The 21,963-nt window shown below is 39.2% G+C and overlaps 1 long non-coding RNA gene across 1 annotated transcript; it reads left to right on the forward strand.

Moving 5' to 3' along the window:
* The first annotated feature begins 16,494 nt into the window (after positions 1–16,494).
* On the forward strand, positions 16,495–17,594 carry LOC310642879. The gene is made up of 2 exons (XR_014492978.1): positions 16,495–16,658; positions 17,279–17,594. It is a non-coding gene; the product is annotated as an uncharacterized lncRNA (long non-coding RNA).
* Positions 17,595–21,963: the final 4,369 nt, after the last annotated feature.

Genomic DNA, 21,963 nt, shown 5'->3' on the forward strand with positions numbered 1-21,963 from the left:
CTAGATACTTGTTTCCAATGTCACCCATATATCACATTAAAATACTTCTTAAAAATATCCACAAACACACATTCACTGTTCCATCGAGTTGCTGGAGAAGTCCACTTTCAGAGTGTTCTTTGACTTTCTCCCTCCCTCCCTCCTTGAGTCCTTAAGATGATTATGTTTAAAGCATAATATTTTCATGAGTTGTTCTGGTTGAACTCTTCCTTCCTTTATTACTCAACATGTGGTTGATCAGTTCAAATAAATGAGTTTGCATATTACCCAAACAGTAGTATTGGGGAAGGATGGTGGCTCAGTACATGCAGTATATTGCACACTAAGACCAAGTTGTATCAAAAGACGATAGAATGAAAATGGAACTATAATTAGTTGGGGATTCTGAAAATGTAGAATAGAGTTACACCCTCTGCAAGGGAACTTACATTTATCCTTAAAGCAGCAGCTTTACAGCCTAAAAGTTATTGCTAAACAATCAACTATTGTCTTTGACTAGGAGTGCTTTTCTAAACCTTGTATCTGTAGTCATACTACGTATGTAACCAAGTCATTGGTTTTCATCTTTCATGTTGTACAAGACCAGCATATTTGATTAGTTGATGGTTTCATGTACTTTATTTCAAAGTGTTCTGTACCAGCCTGCTACTGGCCCTGCAGAAAAGGCAGGGACAACCCCTTTACAAACGGCAAGAGGCTGGAATTACACCTGCCAAATTTATAGCTACAAAAAACAAACAAGACACGAACCAAGAAACAGGAGCTTTAAGAAACACGAACTATCCAAGCGGTTGCCTTCAGCAAACCAGCCCTCCCCACACATTCCCCTTATATAGAGTTCAGGGCGTGGCTTCTCTCTGTCTCCTTCCGAGAAGCCCCATTGCCTTCCTCTGTTTACTCCTAATTGACTGCCTCCTGCGTCGGGCGTCCTTGAACAGGGCCAGCTGTGGGTCATCTTCATCCACGCTGTCAGGCTCACACAGCTGGGTCTCCGTGGTAACCAAGTGGGAGGGGCCTGGCTGAGGGCTCTCATCAGCAAGATCTTCAACCCCCTCAGCAAGGTCTTCAACACCCCCCTCCACCTCCTCTGAGTTGTCCGACCCAACTGCCGAACACACAGGCTGACCCTGAATCACAACACAAAGCTCAGAAAACATGTTAATTCAGTAACTGACTTCATGGTACATGCATGCCACCTCTGTTTTGTCTGTGCCCGTTTCTGGAGAAACTGGTCTGCCTAATCACTTCCAGGACAGATTAATGTAATATGTTCTAGATCGTGGTGGCTTTAATAATAGGTTCAAAGCTGCCCTTCAGAGGGCAGTTATCAGAGTTCTGGCTAGAACCTATGGGATAGATTCATATATCATTCTAAACCATGCTTTGTTTAATTCTGATTTATGAATAAGACACAGTTAACTAGTTAATGCAATCATATTGGCTAGGTTCATACAACATAATGAGACAAAACAAACAAACCATATGGCCTAGAAAAACATAAGATATCTGTTAATAGCTAAGTTTACATGGTGAGATTCCATCCATCCATACATGCATGTATACATACATACGTACATACATACGTACATACATGCATACTATTGCTTTGCTGGCTTAGCATATTATGCTGGTTTAGCATATTATGGGAACCAGCCACTTGTGACTGATTCAATAAAGTATGATTAAACATACCATGACTTAATAAGATATATGAATTACCTTGCAGCTAACCCTTACAGGACATACTTGATTAATATGTTTTCTGGTTTCAGTACAATTCAATCATAAACCTCAGTTATCTTGTACACTTTTTGTCAAAACAGCGGATACGAATATATTACTGTGGCACGCTCATATTATTCACAGTGCCCAGGGCAGTGTTTCTCAACCTTGGCAGCATGTTAGCTGGGGAATTCTGGGACTTGAAATCCACACGTCTTAAAGTTGCCAAGATTGAGAAACACTGGCCTAGGGCCTATAAAACGTTTGGAGTTTATTAATGTATTTTAAGGTTGTTGTTTTTTAAAAAAAACTGAAAATATGACAGGGAAATCAATTTATATAGCATCCAAGTTAAATATATTTAATTCATTACTATTACTTCATCACATGTATACTCATTGCAATTTAATTTTGTGACATCGTGCACCCTTCGACAAAATAAAATTCACTATATCTCATTGAAAATATAAGTGAAGGAAATACCTTTATAATCCTAAAATTTTGGCTTATTACTGCAGTGAAAACCTATGAAGATAAATGGCCCGAGAATCTACAAGGGTCTTAATGGGGCCCTGTACCACCAAACTCCCATACTTTGATTCAGGAAATACAGTTTGTCCCAATCTTCAGACTGAAGTTCTATTGTTCCTGTCTGGATGCCGGCAGTTCTGGCACAGTGGAAGAGTTTGCTAATCTTTCAAACCAGTGCAAACATACCTGAATACTCCTGCTAAAGTTTTTCTAAAACAGAGAAATACTTTCCTCCTATAACAATGGGCTTTCCTCCTAACAATGAGGCTCAGTTAGGATGGCATTGGTGAAAATATAACCGTGTCCTTCAAATTAATGATACTGCTGTGTGGTTGACACTATATTCTACCAGAAGATTAGGAAGCAGTGGTGTTACCCCTTTTTTCATGTGATAAGCAATAACAAGAAGTATTCTCTTCATAAAGGAAGTTCTTTATTAACATTTTAAATATATTTACATAGGTTGCCATGTAGTTTGATATTCATATTGTTGTATTCAGAAAAGATAAAGGGTGGGAAATGATATTAAGGCTGCCCATAGTCTCTAGAGTAAAGTTTTAAGTTTTGCCATAGCTTTTTCTGGAAAGCAACGTAGAGCCTATTTAAAAGGAAGTACTGTAAGGAACAAACACCTATAAACCCTGGGAACAATAGTATGATGATGATGATACCAAGGCTTCAGGCTTGAAAGACCTATATTTATGAAAATCTTAGCAGCTAACAGTCAGGGTGGGGCACAGAATTACTATAAAGCACAAAACTTGTTCAACTAAGGAATTTATCTGCAGCATCAAAGTTCAGAATCCTGTAACAAAAAAAGGAAGGGGGGGGGGAAGCAACAGACCGGATTCCATTCTCCTCACACAGACTTTCTTCTATCCCAAAAGCCTAATTGAGAAGGCAAAGAATTTAGAATCCCTTAGTAGACCATTCCAAAATTTAAATTCCACCCACCCTTTTGCAGCACTGTAATCAGTGATTGAATAAAGAGGGGCAATATGAAAAAGCAAATGTCACCATCAAAACTTTTCAAGCTGATTTTTGTGTGACTTCATTCTTTTTCTCGCTCTACCATTAGAAAAAAGTGAAAGAACCAGAGGATTCAAGAACATATTAACATATACTTTTTTTAAAAAAAAAATAGTGCAATGTGTAAATGTAGCAACTCATTTTCTGATTTTTCTATGAGCTAGAAAGAGTGCAGAGAAGAGCAGCAAAGATGATTATAAAAAAAAAGGTAAAGGTTCCCCCGCACATGCGTGCTAGTCGTTTCCAACCCTAGGGGCCGGTGCTCATCTCTGTTTCAAAGCCGAAGAGCCAGCGCTTGTCCGAGGACGTCTCCGTGGTCATGTGGCCGGCATGACTAGACACGAAAGGCACACGGAACGCTGTTACCTTCCCACCGTAGTGGTCCCTATTTTTCTACTTGCATTTTTACGTGCTTTCGAACTGCTAGGTTGGCAGAAGCTGGAACGAGTAACAGGCGCTCACTCTGTTACGTGGCACTCTGGATTCGACCTGCCAAACTGCTGACCTTCAGATCGACAAGCTCAGCGTCCTAACCCACTGAGCCACCACGTCCCTTATGATTATGAAACTGGAGACTAAAACAAATGAAGAATGGTTGCAGGAACTGGGTATGTCTTGTTTAACGAAAAGAAGGACAGGGTGACATGACAGCTGTGTTCCAATATCTAAGGGGTTGCCACAAAGAAGAGGGAGTCAATCTATTTTTCAAAGGATCCGAAGGCATCTGAAGAAGCAATGGATGGAAACTAATCAAGGAGAGAAGCAAGCTAGAACTAAGGAGAAATTTCCTGGTAGTTAGGACAATTAATCATGGAACTTGCCTCCAGAAGTTGTGGATGCTCCAACACTGGAGGTTTTTAAGAAGAGATTGGACAACCTTTCTCTGAAATGTCACAGGGTTTCCTGCTTGAGCAGGGGGTTGGACTAGATGACCTCCAGGGTCCTTTCCAACTTTGTTATTATGTTCTATTATTCTGTAATGTCTGAGGCATTTAAGTCATGTTCCATGGGGAATATCACAAAGCTGTAACTCAGAAATGCACAACGGAAACTCCAGAACCCCATATATCTCTCACGGCTTTGGAGGCAACTCCAAGAAACCCTCAGAAGCTCATGCCAAATGGTAATTACTTATGTGATAAAAAGTGGAAATTCATAAATACTAAACTGAAGAGGATCATTTAAACACATTTGATTGTATATACAGTACGTGTTAAGCACAAATTCTGTCCATGGGTGCATGTTTCAGTGGGCAGATGCTGAAATTGCCCTGGAAAGGTTGCATACTCCTGTACAATGGCTTGGCTACACTCAACTTTCTTGTTGAAATGATATACTTCCAATGTCTTTATGTGCAACTGCTTACCTCATTCATAACAATTTTGTAGGCAGTCATGCCATGGTCATCCTTCACTTGAAGTCTCCTATGATTTTATATCACTTCTTCTGTTTTATTTTAATTTTGGTCACAAAGCAAACATATATATATATATATATTAAAGTGAATAGAAAGAAAAACGAAATAATGTATTTTGATTAATGTTTGTGAAAGACCTCTGTCAAGAAGAATATTATTAGCTTTATTTTCGTCTAGAGTGAAAGAAGAAGAAAGAAGAAGAAAGATTTAACATGTTCAGTTTCTGCACATTAAGTTTAAAAATTCTGCTCAAAAAGACCTAATAACCCCTTTCACCAAAGAGCACATGAAATTAAATATTTTGTATTTTGTCTTTGACATAGCCTCCACGCTGATTGAGTTGTAGTTTAATCACAGCTGTACCTCTGAGCTTGAGGCAGTATGTGCAGTATACGGAATCCTATAATATTTATCATGACAGTGCTCTATAGGCTAGTTTAGCCTGAGAACAATTGCCCAAAGAAGCAGAAAGATTTCCAAATTATGGGCAGATGCCATTAAGACGTTTATCTATGACTTTTGGACCGTTGGAATGCATCTAATGATACATCCTCATCTAGACTTACCTGTATTGTAGTACTGCTTGTCCATAACTAGACCTAAACTTAATAATAATAATAAAGTTGGAAGGGACCTTGGAAGTCATCTAGTCCAACCGCCTGCTCAGGCAGGAATACTACACCATTTCAGACAAATGGCTGTCCAGTCCCTTTTTAAAAACTTCCAGTGTTGGAGCATTCACAGCTTCTGGAGGCAGGTTGTTCCACTGGTTTATTGTTCTAACTGTCAGGAAGTTTCTCCTTAGTTCTAGGTTGCTTCTCTTCTTGATTAGTTTCCATCTGTTCAGTCATAATACTGCAATCTGTTTCTTTGCCATTGTGAGTTTTGAAAGGATTTAAATTTAAATAAAGTATATATTTTGCTTGATGTAGCATCTGTCAAATATTAAAAGGTCTGGATACTTACAAAATGGAGTTAACAATAATTTACTTCATGGCAGACTTTCTGAGACTAGACCTGGAACGCCAATTTATTATTAACATGCAGGAGCACCACATTCCTTTAGTTTTTATTTAAAGGGGTAGGATTTTTCTGTCAGATCAATAGATCTGAATGCAGCAGGCCATGATGTTTGTACATTTCTGCCAATGAGCAGCTGACTATTCCCTTGAGCTCCAAGAAAGGAGAACCAAACTTTTCATTCATCTGATTAACTTAATATGTAGGAAAGCTGTGTAATTCATCCTATCATGGAGTTTCATTTCAACATATGCTTTGCACAAAAGCTGGCAATATTCCACAAAACCTTTGTCAGATGAGTATTTCCATCTTCTCATTGAAGGATCACATCCTTCTCCCCACAAAAAGACATCTCTCTTTTTGTTGTAGGGTGGAGGGGGCAATTCCAAGAGAGCTGTAATCATGCCTGCTCAGGAATGCAGAACAAATCTTTTCCACATTGGCATCTGTTTTAGGAGGGATCTGGTTGGGGAGGGGGCTCTCTGCAGGCCTTTATAACTCTCTTTTCTTCCCCACTCCTCTCAGCATCTCATTATTCCAAGGCTGTAGAATACACTTAAACCATTCTATAGTAGCCAGACCAACGTGGATTCTGATTCTATCTTTATCTTCTTAACTAAGAAGATTTATTTCAGTTCACTACTTAAAGGAGGAAACATGTTGGGTCAACTATGTTACTGAGAAGGCAGGACAATGGTAAAGATACTCTTCCATGTACAGTCTTCTGGTGCCCTCCAAAGATCACTCTTAGAAGTTGAAACCTTAACACATCTGAAGGATCTAAGATTAGAGCAGTTTGCGTCAGGATATTGCAGAGCACAATGGTTCCATTCAAAAGGAAGCATTCTGGAATCTCAGTTTCCTTGAATAAATGAGAAGCTCAGCACTAGGGTAACCATATTTATACAGAATCCCTCCCCCACCCCCAAATCATACCTAGATCAGAAAACAAAAATAATAGAGAGATACATACAAATTGCATATGTTACTGCAGGTATAATTTTAGAGGCTGTGTAACAATTGAAAGAGAAAATCGATACAGACCATCAGAATGGGGAAGATTACAGTAGGACTTGATGGCTATTTATTTGCCCAATCTGCAGGTTGGCTGCTCATGGTTATTGGAGAAATTTAATGGCCACGTATTCTCCTTTCTCCTTTCTTGATATATATGCTGGCTTCATTTTATGAGATTATTAAACTTTGTCTCCAGATTGAGATGCAATGGAGCCAACCCTCTGAAGCTTGCATCCAGATGGGAGATGCCAAGTTCCTATCACTCCACTGAACTCAATCAATAGTCATGTTGATTGGGAATGAAGAGAATTGCAGTCTAACTCCTTTGATGACAAGATGGGGGAAGGCTACCACAGAAGGGAAGGGGAAAAGTCAAGTGTTTGTGTCTCAGGGAGCTCCAAATACAAAATATAAATCTGAACAGCTGGAAGGGAGACAAGTATGCCAATAGAATTCAAGACACTTGGACAAGAATTTCAAAATGGATCCTCCAAAATCTCAATTTAATTTTCCAAATGCTTTTCATCAGTCATTGGATATTAACAAGATGGGTATTCCAAATATTAGTTTCCAGACTTGCAAAAAAAACCTTGATGATGGCAGTGGAATATTTGTTGATTGGCTCACTGTAATCTATTTGTTCTCACTTCCTTATGGTTTATGTTAAAGAGCTGTTGGTGATTATGGCTTATGTGTGAAGTGGTGACAGAGAAAGAGAAAAGTAACAGAGGGCAGAATTATTCAAGATAGCTCAATCAAACTTTTTAACATGTAAAAAAATTACACACTTTGAAATAATCAGACTGATATCTGAAATAGGCAGAGGAGAGAAAATACAGTATTTGGATTTTTGAGATGGTGGACATATTTTGAACATTCAGAAATCATTAGAGGCACCATTAGAAGATGTGCGCCATACCTACTGTGCCTGGTTGTCTGTATATTTGCATATCTGAGTTGCAGATATCTGGACAACCACTAGATAATGGTGAAGGATTAGAGTTTGTGCATTCTCTTGCTGCCATCTAATGGCCTTCCTGATATTTGCAGCTGGGACACAGTATGCCTCCAGTACTTAAAAAAAAAACTCATAATGAAAAAAAACATGTCCATATTGGATTCATATACCATGGTTTGTTCACTTCTGGCTTAGTATGATACACAAACTAAATGCTGTGATTAATAAATCATGGTATAAACTGCAGCTATTATAGTTTTACTATAAATCACAGTTAACTATTACTTAATCAAATGTGTGAACCCAACTACCTGCTTAGAAGCGTCTGCAACAAATTACAGTGAAGCCATAATGACCACCCACATGCAATAACATTATTCCAGTGCTGCAATTAGGTGACACTTATGTTGGATGTGTCATCGTTTGGTTCCCTTTGGGTGCCCATGTAAACAGTATCTGTCCTATGCAATGTACACACCCAAAATGCATAACTGCAACATGCCTACTTACAAAAAAGCACCGGTAGTTCCAGTTATCGTTGTGCTAGCCTGCATTCTCTCATCAACCTTTGCATTAATCAGCCCAAATTCCAACCCTATTTTTAGATAGTAGTAAATGGGAGAAATGTCCTATTTTCTCTCCCCCACCCCTTTTTGGGGTTAGGCTGCATCAATTTGCATTGAAGGGGAGACTTCTAGACAGTCACTATCTTTTCTAGGACTCTATGTGGGAAAGGAAGATGATGGCTGGAGGTCTCACCTTCCTTTGAAGCAATCCCATCCCAGCTGCATGCCTATGTATATTTCTCATAAATATAAAACAACATGTTAAAGGAGTTTTTTGGGGTGTATGTGACTAGGGATTTCTGAGCAGAGGTCTGGGCAGGGTCGCTAGCAGCCAATGAATTTTAAATCCCACACATCCAATGTTGCTATATAGACTGTGATGCCAAAGTGTGAAAGTATGGAGAATGGAGTAAAATAGGATAGTATTAAGTTATTGTTCTAAACTATGATTTCCATCACTGAACTACGTTTTTTTTAAATAAGTCACTGATGACTGGATTCATATGACATGCTAAGCCAAACAATTTACATTATGACTTAGTGATAGCGTGAATCATATTATTTATACCATTTGGAGTGGAAAAAGCTTTTTAGATAATTTAGATCAGTCTCTTGCTCCTTTTAGAAGTAATCTTCAAAAGGTGATCACCCAGCCTGCATTTAAAGATCTCCAGAAAGATCATATTGTTGATTGCCAATACCATCAATATGTTTTTTTCCTAGTGAAGCTATGACATATTTGTTCTATTTCTCTTTTTTTCCTGTTCTTTCCCATATTTTAAATGGAATCCTGTATCCTGCATTGATCTTGGACTCTAAGCTTTATGCACATTGATGCTTAACTACAAGAACAACAATAAAAGGACACAGTGGTTTCACTATGTTGGCAAACTTGTAGAAAAAGCAATTACTGCTACTAGGACATTTTGTAGCTTGGAACGCTTTGACCTAAAAACAGCTGGTCTACATTTTTCCCATGGAGAAAGGTCAGGAGAAAGAAGGATTTAAGATCTTTTGAATCCTGAAATCAGTCATCTACCTTGTCCTGTTATGTAGTACCTTAGAGTGTAGTAGCTGGAGACACTGGCAAGGAAGTAGAAATAGGGAGTCCCAAACTGGATTCTTCTACCAGGAGGGAGAATCCAGGAAATCATATGGCAATGGATCATGTAGTTAGTTCTCCTGAAACCTGCAACAGAGAGTCAAGATAGAGGCTGAATGTAAAAGAAGAGAATGAGATGAATCCCTAGGCAAATTAGCAAACAGCTTACCAACAGGCAGAGCTGGAGCATTCTGGAAAATTATTTTATCTCAAGTGCTTAAGCTGTCCATGTAGCCCATTTATTTTTGGCTTGTGGAAGTAAAAATAGGCCCTTTCTTCTTCAAAGTAACAGTGTCCATCCATTTGATTTGTAAGGGTGCTGCAGAGAGCAGGGTGTGGTACATAAAGGAGGAGGCAGGCTTGGCCTCCACCCTGTGCTGTCTAGCTTTGCCTTTGTTTGCAACTATACCTCTTATGAGGACAGGAAAAGGCCTGGAGGCTGAGAAACAATAGTGCATTCTACTCAGAGTCAATGCCTGATGCTCCATGATAGGGAAGTGGGCAATTGGCCAGCCCACTGGCATGGGCTCTTCCCCCCCCCCTCTCCAGTTGTACAAAATGGTGAAGGAAAAAGCAGTTATTCATGTCTTATTTGGTCACCTCCCCAAAACCAGACAGTGTCCTTCCCCCATCTAAGTTACCAAGCAGTGTGTGGTAAGAAAAGATGGTGGGGGTGAGAATGAGAAAGGGAACAGTCTCCTTTGGAAACGGAGAGTCTGTAACTTGTATGGACAGCCTACAGATGTGTGTGTGTGTGTGTGTGTGTGTGTGTGTCATACAGTATTAAAGCATTCTGTTGTAACTTAAGGCGATTCCTAGCTTTACTTCAAAAGTGCCATGGTGATTTTTTTAAAAAATTAAAGAAACAAATAGAATAATATTGACAACATAATCATATTTATATAAATGTGTGTGTGAGAGTATGTGTGTGTATATATGTGTGTGTTTGAGAAAGTGTTAAAAAGCATTACTTGGACAATAGTTTGATTAATTTTGCTGGTCACCTGGATAAAATCTCTCCGGTTTGTGACAAAATTGTGTTTGTTTACATTATAGATACTTTATAGATATTGATTACTGAACTGTCTCCTTTAACCTCCTTTTAAAGCAGTACAGGTAGTCCTTGACTTACAATCATTTGTTTAGCAACAGTTCAAAGTTATAATGGCACTGAAAAAAATGACCTGTGACCAGTTCTCACATTTATGACCATCAAAACATCCCCACAGTCATGTAATCAAAATCCAGGCACTTGCCAACCAGGATGTATTTATGATGTTGTGTGTCCCAGGGCCATGCCATCATATTTGTGAGCTTCCCAACTGGCTTCCAACAAGCAAAGTCAATGGAGGAAGCCAGATTCGCTTAACAATCACATGATTCATTTAATTGCAGTGACTCATTTAACAAGCATTGCAAAAAAAGGTCCAAAATCTGCCTTGCTTAGTAAAGGAAATTCTGGTCCCAGTTGTAGTCATAAGTTGAGGACTATGTCTATTAGCAAATGTTATATCAATTGTTTTACTCTTGTCCTTTGTCTCGGTAATACATTATTACCAAATCATGGCAGAGTGGGCAGTGATGTTCATGCAACAGCAGGAGTTAAAATATTTTGAATCTAATGGATCTGCAATATAAAAGAAAGATTGCACACATTTAAGGATTTAATAATGTGCAACTACAATTTCCTAGTAACTGTGGATCATATAGCGATAGAAGGTGTATATGTGCTAAGTCATGGTTTCTTTAAACAAGGTTCATTGAACAAACCACAGTAGGCTTCAACAACATGCTAAACCTCAGAGAATAAAATTACGCTATGGCTCAAAGCAGTCTGTGAACCCATTCCCAGTATCACTTAGTGAGCTGGTGTAATTCTCACTTGCCAGGAGAAGAAAAACCAGTTGTTTCCAGTTTAGATATTTAACAAAGCCTAAAAAAAGCTTCTGCGGTTTGCTTAACCACTCCTACTCTTAGAAGGTACCAGATAGGAATAATCAAGCTTGAGTAGGTCATTAAGTATTTGCTAGAGGGAACAAAGACATGAAGAACAATTATGAAATAATTATTTGTGATATTTTAAAAGTTTAAATTGGCCACAGCATAAAGTGCTTTTGGCTCATTATTCTTGGAAGCCATAATATGGAGTTCCCTTCCTGGTAGTTGAATTTTTTTTTAATTTTTTCTACCCGTCTCCAACCCCAGTTTGTTGGGGAAATCTATTTCTGCAGTCTCTCTTTTCTTCACTCTCATGTTAGGGAGTTTTCCTGGAATTTCTTCTGCTGGTGGATGACTGGTCATTATTGAGCGGATTTCAAAGCCTTGTGGGTTTGAAAGGCTGACTTGCTGGCCAGTGACCAGCCGAACAAGCTGGGGGAGGGAGTCATTTATTAGACTTTGTACTGAGGGGACCTCTTTCCAATTCTTTGCTCAAGGTCTCTAGGGTGTATAGCTGAACGGCTGCCAGAAAACAGTTGTTTACTCAACTGGGAGCTGTGACATTCAAGGTCTCTACTGATTCTACTTTCCCACACACAACTTGTTAACTACATTCCTGGGCTGACAGTGGCGCAATGGCGTCCAGGAATGTGAGGGGGCTCCCTGTGGCATTCCACATCCATCCTACATCAGACTGCAGAGATGGAGGGTAGTGGGGTGGGGGTTGAATTACAGGAACTGTTCTCTAATTGGAAGGAGGCCAACAAGTGACACTCTTGTTATTCAGCAACTGCAGTCTCAGGTCTCTCTCTCTTTTTTGCTCTTTTTTGTGTCACAGTAGTATGGGTGTCTATTTCTTAAATTTTAACTAATTTTCAACAAACCCCGTTTATTCATATTCAAAGTCATAATTTTCCCACATCAAAGTTTAGTCTTCATGATAGGCAATGGACAATTTAACAAGTGGATTCATTTCGATAAAACAGCGATATGCTAGGGTGTTTTTTTTAATGGCATGAAGATTAGAATGCTTTTCACCCATCTAGTGACTTCCAGATGTGTAGTGGTCACAAACCCAAACTTGGAGACATAAATAAATTCAACAATGTAGATGAAATGCAGGAAAACATGGTTTTGGCTTTGTACATCATGCTAAGCCATAAATTACTATTTATGAACAATACTCTAAGCAAAGATAAAAAGCATAATGTCAATTGTGAACTTAGGTGTGCTGTGTACTCAACCATCAAGTGTAACTGTTGAATTTTTATATTTAATACTACACATTTTTCATCGGTCATTGTGATCTTTGTAGCCACCAGTCAGGATATTCTTAGAATGATATTCAGAGTGAGTTTACTAACTACATTGTTACGTTGGTATCAATTAGTTGACTAATCCAGCTTTTTCTTACAGCTGGAGCTTTTAATCTTGATTCTAAGGCAAGAAGACTATCTACTCATTCAACCACTTTTCTTTATAGTTTTTATGCTTCCTTGGCTTCTGTAATCCTAGAATCATTTACAAAACTGGGAAGATGCTTTATACAGAATCAGACACTGGCCTGTGTTGTTCAGGATGGCTTTTTCTGGCAGGACTCCTCAGGTTTTACATAAAGGCCTTTCTCATCTTCTCTGGAGATGTCAGAGAGTGAAATTGGGGCCTGCATACAAAGCATGCCATCTATTGCAGCCTCCTATTTTGCAGTAGTATTTTTATGACTGGCAACCAGTTTGCCTGTAACTTTCAGTAATTTTTCTGTCCTGCCTGTAGCTTTCTAATTAAGCAGAGGATACAGCTGAGATCTGTTTACTATCTACAGAGCCCACATAGCAAATTGTAAATATCATTGTTGCTCCTTTAGAATTACCAGTGCTTTTTTTGTAAAAGAAAAAGGTGCCGGAACTCACACATGTCATACAACCCACCTTGTCTACTCCAGAAGGTTCTATCCAAAAAAGGTGCCGGAACTCCGTTCTGAGCGTTCTATGAGAAAAAAAGCCCTGAGAATTACTATATATTGGGAAAATAACTAGAAATGATTTCTCTTGCTTCATCACCTCATGGAAAGCAGGATTTTCACTGAGCCTCACAGTGGAGAGGATGGGCAATAGGACAAAAGGATCGGGATGGAAAGACTATAACATGGCTTTCTGGATTTCCATAATAGTCATGAATTTAAAAATACAAGGAAAATCACTAATTTGCAACCTGGCTGCGCTGGCTCCATCTTAGCCAACCACCACCTGATTTATGCCAAGTCTCCTATTCTATCCTGGATTTCTTCCAATTTCCTCACCCTTATTTCTGCAGTTGCAGATGGGCATGGCTGTTTTGGCACTTACCCCACCCTAGCCTTTAATTATATAGTTCCTTTTGGATTCAGCAGCCTCCCTACATCTGATTCAAGGGTTTTGTTGTTGTTGTTAAAGGTCCAATCTATTTTAGGGTGAATCCACTTATGCAAACATTTCTGCCTGTTCACTGAGCACCAGCTCTTCTTTAGTCTCCACCAGCAAAGGAAGCCCTGGGATCACATTGTGCACACAATTAATTCCCTTTTGCTGCAGCTTTGACAAAGTAAGGCAGGATCATTGAAGCGCAGGTTGGATTTGTGAAATCAGGAATGGCTATTTCATAGCTATACCTCCAGTACCACCAAGAGGTACAACTGAAGATACATATCTGAATCCTATTTGAAGTGTTTTTTAAATCTAGTTTTAGATCCCTAAATCAGCTTTCCTCAATCTGATACCCTCTAGATGTTTTAGATTACAACTGCCATAATTCTCAATATCAACATGGAGATAACTGAACTTGTAGCTCACCATATATGTAGAGCAACAGGATGGAGAAAGTTATTCTAGTGCCTTGTGGTTAGCATGATTTGCAAAATGCATATCTGTAGTCCAGAATGCAATTGATTGATTGTATGCATCAAGACTGTGGTAACTCTTAGTGATCATACATATAGACTTTTCCAGAATGCTCTATCCCCAGATTTGTCTTTCATGTCATCCAACAGAGCACCCATAATCATTTTATTTATTTATTAATCAAATTTATATAGTCATCCATCTTAATATTGGACTCTGGGAGGCTCACATACAGTTATGTGAGTTAAAACACTTAAAGCAAAAACAATAATAAAAACAATATAAACCATAAAATCATATACAAATCTAAAATTCACAGCTGAGGAGAGCACCTCTATCCATAAGTCAATATAGCCATCGCACAAGCTTTTCCTGGAATATCATCTAAAAGCAAACTGGCAACCAATGCCGCTCAAGCAGCAAAAGCATAACATGCACTGATCGAGGGAAACACATAACTGCCCATGCAGCAGTGTTTTGCATTCTGGATATTCTACAAGGGCAGCACCATGTAGAGCACATTGCAGTAATCCATATGAGAGCTCACTAAGGCACAAGTGACCATGAGCAGGGCTTCCTGGTCTAGGAATAGGTACAATTGGTACACAACATGTAGTTGATCAAAGGCCCTCCTGGCCATGACTGCACCTGTTCTTTGAATAGGAGCTGTATGATCAGCAGGGCCTCCAAATAGTGCATAGGTTTTCTTTGGGGCAGTGTACCTCCATCAGCACAAGAGATGGAAAGTCCCCAGAACCTGAGGGCTCCAACACCCAAAGCCATTCTGTTTTGCTTGGATTGAGCCTGTTGTTTCCGGTCCAAACCCACCCAAGCAGTACCTCCACAGAATCACTTTATGGCCCAGGGTGGAGATGTAAAGCTGGGTAAAATCACAATATTGATGACTGAGTATTCTCAATTTGAATCCGTTCGTCTTATGCTAGCCATCCTATTTCCTTCCATGTTCCACCATTATAGACTTATCAAGAAAGCTGTGTTTTTGCATAATGAATTCAAAATATGTTAATTTGAACCTGTTCATCTGTACTCAAGTGAGAATTCTAGACTGATTTCCTCTACAATCCATTTATTTATTTTTAGTTATCCATTGTATTATCAGCAGAATTAATACTCTTTCTATCCTACATCTTCAAAATCCAGCTTTCACTTCCACATTCTGTAATAAGGAAACCCATTGCCTATATGAGTCTAATCATAGGTATGAACATGTCATCTGAATATCTTTTCTAAGACCTTCATTGCTGACCTATAGACCTATGCTCTACTTCTGGTTTCTTTACTGTTGGTAGTATGTCCCAACAGATAGAAGCTATCTAATATTTTAATGTCTTCATTGTCAGTTTATTGCACATCTGCAAAATATGTTTGATGTTGAAAAGTGGTGTCAGTTTTAGGTGCTTAATCTACCACCCTTTTTCACTATCAAACAATTATTATTAAGAAGAATTAGGAAGGATCTTCTAACATTTGATTGAAATCTGCTTTCTTGCCATTTTGTTATTCCTTCTGGAGAGATTAAATCTGCTTTGCCTTCTGTGTAATGGACCGCATTTTAGATATAAAAATTGTTGTTGTATCTTCTCTTAAAAAGCTCATCTCCAAGTTCAACATTCCAACCATTCCTTAGAGGACTTTCCAATTTTTTTCTACTCCATCCTAGCTAGCTCACTTCATCTTCATTTTCATCTTTGCTCAGTGTCTCTTTGCTATTTGTTATGTCACGTAAACCTGCTGGATGATAGTGACTGTCTTCTGGAAGTTTCTTTACTGCAACATTCATTTGTCTCCCATCTGCTTGCATTTGGACATTTTGACAGATTTTTATTTTCTTTGTGAAGACTAATGGCAATTGAATTGCTCTCTTTGTTGTTTTTGTTAATGATAGTATGTTATTTGTTCTTGGGTTGTCCTTTCCTTAACTGTGTGTTATGGCCTCTTACAATTTGTCTTGATTAAATTATTACTTATTAGATGTCTTGAGAGTCCCTGTTGGACAGAGAGGCATGGTATATGAATATTTTATATAAACAAATGGCAGTAAAAACAACAAGGGACAGTTTTTGTTCTTCATAAAATTAGTAAACCCAGACCAATCTCACTTATGCATAGAAATGAGCCTGTTTAGCAAGCTCTAAACACTTCTGCCTCTCTGTAGAAAAGACAAGACTATTTGTAGATGTTGAGCTAAGCTCCACAGTCTCCAATTAATATTTGTGAGAGCCAATTTACACCTTCTTAGCACACCTTCTTAGTTTCATCTGATTTTATTTTTCAAGGTTACTTTAAAAAAAGAAAGAAAGAAAGAAAGAAGAAGATAGCTTGAAACAAGGCAGAGCATCCCAAACAGTATCTTTAATTTCAAGGATGTTTCTTGGCACTAGATAGACCTCAGAAGCATTATTAGAAAATAAGATGGTGCTTTGTTAGAAGGTGAATTCTTCTGCTCAAGAAAAATATAAAGGTACGCTATCTGTACAGATGCAACATATGTATATTAATTATAAGCTGATATTATGTGCAGGTCTAAGATGCACATCTTGTAGCTAAGGAACAGCATTCCTCTCTCTCTTCAAAAGTATTTCTATTGAGATAGTTATTGGTCTTTTACTGGATTGCTGTCTGTCTGCAGGTAAGCTGTTTGTATATAAATCTTTTCACATAGTCTGTACTATTTTACTGTAGGTAGTAAACTATTTATGAAGGTTGACACAGTTTATATATATATTTGTGGTATAATTTTTTCTGGGAAACCCAGCTATGGTAGAGGGTACTCTTAGAGGCTCAAGAATATGGTGAGGAACAGTTTGTTTTTTGATAATTTAGCATCTTGTGAAAACATATTTTCAAAATTCCCACTGACTCAAAGAAAGTTTAGGATCTCTTATGTTAAGCCATAAAGCTGACTACATGGTGCATTAGTCTGGTCAGACCTTTTGGATATGAAGAATGAGTTATCTCTGGATTGATTACTCAGATTTGGCACCACTGATTAATGGCCTTAATTCCAGCAGAAGAAACCATAGAGTGAAACTGTGGTTTGTTTTTACTGTATGAAGGCATTTAGATTTTGCTTTCTTTCAGGGAAGTGAAGCCAGTGTCAGATTGATTGATTGATTGATTGATTGATTGCCCATCTCACTATCTAAAGCAACTCTGGACTGTACACATTATGTCAAACAAGCTTATCTAAAGGAAGCATAAAGAACTCTGTGACAAACTGAAAGACAAAAAGGACAAGTATAAAAAATGGAAAGATGGACATAACTAAAGCAGAATACCAGCAATAGCTTAAATATGCAAAGATGAAGTCAAGAAAGCTAAGGCTCAGAATGAACTAAGTCTTGCAAGAAATGTCAAAAATAATAAAGTTTCTTTCAACCTGTAAAAAATAAAAAAAGTCAAGGAAACAATTGGTTCACTAATGGGAGAAGATGGCAAAGAAATGATGGGCAGCAGGGAGAAAGCAGAGCTGCTTAATTCTTTCTTTGCATCTGTCTTCATGCAAAAGGAAAAAGTAGCTCAAAAACAAAAGTAGCTCAAAAACAAAAAACAGACTAGGAATACAATAGGCAAGAAAATGTAAGACAACATCTGTCCACTCAAGATGAGCTCAAATCACCAGGACCAAATGGATTACATCCAGTGTTTTGAAGGAGTTGGCAGACATTTTTATTTATTTATTTATTTTTTATTTTAATTCCATTTATATCCCGCCCTTCTCCAAAGACTCAGGGCGGCTTACAAGCTTAGCAATAGCCTTCATTCTATGTATATGCCTGCTTATTAGGGCTTTCACACACACCCCAAGTGGCATTATTACAAAGTCAGCTTAATTGCCCCCAACAATCTGGGTCCTCATTTTACCTACCTCGGAAGGATGGAAGGCTGAGTCAACCTTGAGCCTGGTGGGATGTGAACCTGCATGATCTCGGAACCATATGTTTCAAAGATCTTGGAGCACTGGGAAACTATCAGAGGACTGGAAAAGAGCTGACATGGTTCTCATTTTCAAAAAAGGAAAAAAAATGGATCGAGGAAACTACAGGCCAATCAGTCTGACACCAATACCTGGGAAGATCCTGGAAAATACAATCAAGCAACAGTTCTGTGAATACCTAGAAGCAAGCAAAAGTATAACCAGAACCCAATATTTCTTTGTCAAAAACAGATAATGCCAAACATAACTTAGTTTCTTTTTCTTTTTTAACAAAGTGACTAATGGACCAAGGAAAGACATGATAGCAGTCTTCCAATATTTGGGGGGCTTCTATAAAGAAGACGGGGTCAGCCTATTCTCCAAAATAACTGAAGGCAGGACAACAAACAATGAATGGAAACTAATCAAGGAGAGAACCAACCTAGAACTAAGGAGAAATTTCCTGACAGTGAGAATAATTAACCAATTGCCTCCGGAGTTTGTGGGTGCTCCATCACTGGAGGTTTTTAAGAAGAGATTGCATAGCCATTTGTATGAAATGGTAGGGTCTCCTGCTTATGTGGGGGATTGGACTAGAGGACCTCTGGTGCCCCTTCCAACTCTATTATTCAGTTTTGTTATTTTGTTATTCTTTTTATGGTCATGTATATATCCATCCCACCAAGCGCAAAGAAAGTCTGGAATGGTATAGGTCCAGCTGAGAGAAGGGGGCGGCAGAGGCTGGATCCCCCGAAAGAAGTCTTCGCCGAGAAAATGGGCGGCAAGCTTCCACCGCCCCATTCTCTCAGCGGAGGCTTGCAGAGGTGGCGGCGGAGCTGCGCGTGCAGCTCTCCAAACCGCCGTCGCCCGTTTGGAGAACTGCTGCCTTGTCAAACACGGACAAAGGCAGCAGCTCTCCAAACGGGGCGGTGGAGGTTTGGGGAGCTGCACACGCAGCTCTCCAGCCCGCCGCTCTCCAAACCTCTACCGCCTCGGTTGGAGAGCTGTTGCCTTCGTCAAACATGGATGAAGGCAGCAGTTCTGCAAACGGGGCGCTGGAGGTTTGAAGAGCGGCAGGTTGGAGAGCTGCGCGCGCAGCTCTCCAAACCGCTGCCGCCCGTTTGGAGAGCTGCTGCCTTCGTCCATGTTTGACGAAAGCAGCAGCTCTCCAAACTGGGGGGTGGAAGTTTGGAGAGCTGCGCGCGCAGCTCCCCAAACCTCCACCACCCCATTCTCTCAATGGGACTTTTTTATTCCCACTTTTTTTCCAGAATGGCAGAGGAGGACTGGGAGCCGCAGGAGACGGCTTAAAGAGCCGCATGCGGCTCCGGAGCCGCGATTTGCTGACCCGTGGTATAGGATCTCCTGCCACAGGCAGGGGTTTAGACTAGAAGACTTCCAAGGTCCCTTCCAACCCTATTATTCTATGTTCTAAGCCCTGAGATTATTCCTGAAACACCCATTCTTGCACTACTAAACCAAGTTCATAGCCTACTGTGATGTGCAGACTGGCAATAAATAGATGCAAACTAAAATATTTTGTTTTTGTAATTGTCCCTTCACCATTGTTCTGAAATTTATTCTATTCCATGTTTTAAAAAGACTTACATCTTGGTTCATTGAGCAGGTTCTGAGAGAAGTGGCTGATTCATTTCTTACTTTGCAACCAATTATTACAGTTTTGTTGTTTTGTTTGTTTGCAAAAGATTCTGTTCTTTTTTCTCTCCCACATTTCTTATCAGGATACAGGAGACTTCAGCAGTTAAAAAAAGTTAGGTTTTAAGCAGGTGATTAGAGTGAAGCCAGTAGATCCAGACCTGTGGGGAGGAAATGAGCCTTTCCTTCATGGGCATTGGGTAGTTTTCATAAGACTGTGTGAATCTAAACCTCTGCTGATGGAGAAAAACCTGGAGCTGGTGGGAGTGCCTACTTTGTCCAACAAATATGCCATTGCATAGGGTCAGGAGATGACTAACTATGTAAGGATCCACAATAAAAAAAATCTATTGATGTTTAAGGCACTGCAAGGTTTTGTTACTTTGGCCAAAAAAAAGTAATCCCGCTTGAAGCTTTTGACAAGAACACATCACACTGGAAAGTGTTTCTTTCCAAACAAGACAAATCAACCAGCAAATGTCCTCAGAGGAGATTGTGAAGAGTCACAGAGTCAACAAAATCTTCAGCTTACCCCTTACCCCACTTTCCCTTTTATGATAAGGGTTAGTAACACCTTATTTGGGGCCTCTTTTTGCCATGTTTAGATTTTAGACATGACCACAGACTCCTTTCCTTCTTGATCTGTAAATATACCAAACACCTTTCCTCTGATTCATTGGCCAGTTGAATTTTATTTTGAGATACACATATATATATATATTTCTTCTTGTCAAACATTGGCCCCAACTCCAGAACATCCTGGTGCCAAGGAACATAATAGATATGCCTTATCTCAGACACCACAATCTCAGACTGTCCCTTACTTCTGTGTGGGGATGTGTTTTTTAAAATTTTGTTTGTAACTTTTCTTCTCCTTTGCTTGGCGTAAACTGTCTGCCTTTTAACTGTCACAGGAAATGCAGTAAGGGCAGGGGTCAGCCAGCAGTCCCTCCCATGGGGGACCCTTGTACACATAATACAGGGACTTGTTTAACTCTGAAGGAGGGAGACGACCAGGCATTTCCTGTTTATGTGACTTAGCAATGCTCAGAATAGAGGGGGAGGGAGGCAACTGTGATGGCTTGGAGTGGTAGCAAATTAACCAAGAGGAAGCGTAGCAGTCATATGTGTGACTCAGCATTCTGCTAAGGAGGAATAGAGGAGGAAGGATTTGCAAATGAACCATTTTCTGATGGCTGTCAGAGATCTCAAGTTAACATTATTTAGATAGTTTCTATTTCAAACATCCATGCTTATAGCACCTGCATTGATAGCAAGATGCCAGATTATGAGTGTGATTTATGAAGGATAGTGACAAGATAGGGCCTGTGCAGAATAGGATGACTAGGAGAAGGGCCTCAAAATTGAGCCTTCAAGGGAAATGGTCAAGAGAACTAAGCATGTTTATGACAGATGAGATAAGGTATTAAAAACACATTTCAAATATTTCTACAGAAGATGGTGCAAACATCTCTGCTCTAAAATTAAGGACCAATAGGTGGGAATGACAAGAAAGCAGATTTGAGCTAAGCATTAGAAGAAGATTCTTGAATTAATAGTGGATTAAATTGCTTTGAGAGTGATGGAAGATTCTTTAGCACATGGTAACCTGTCAATCAGGAGTGTCTGCAGGGGTGGACATGGGGTAAAACAAGACAAGATGATGGTCATGATTGCACAACCAAAGCCCCGGTCCCTTTTTAATGTCCATTGCATGTTAAATAGAATAAAACGGGTTCATTTAGTTGACCTTCATGGTATCTTCCAGTACTACACTTCTTTGTTCCTATGCATTGCGTAGCACTATGTTGAAAATTTTAAAATATTGACGCATGCCTTGAACTGTGATAACATCTTGTAGAGCATTTTTCCTTTTGGATATTTAATCAAAAGAGCATCTACTGTATTTGCTTTTAAATCAGTGCAGGATGGGCTACTGAAGGTTAAATGAAAACTGTATATGAAGAAAAGAAAGAGACAAGAGTTCAAAAATGAGTCATGATTGCAGGAGGCAAACAACCAAGGATGCCTATTATGGAAATACTAATGTCATAAGCAAAAATTCATTTTCGTGTACTGGGAAGCTATTATATAAATCTGAAAATCAGATTTTTAAAACCTTTTCTCTGTCATAAATGTAACACTTGGAAGTCCTTTCTCCCCTTGAACCCAAGCATGGAATAAGCCTTCATAA

Source organism: Vipera ursinii, assembly GCF_947247035.1.
Source record: "Vipera ursinii genome assembly, chromosome: 6".
Taxonomy (NCBI): Eukaryota; Metazoa; Chordata; class Lepidosauria; order Squamata; family Viperidae; genus Vipera; species Vipera ursinii.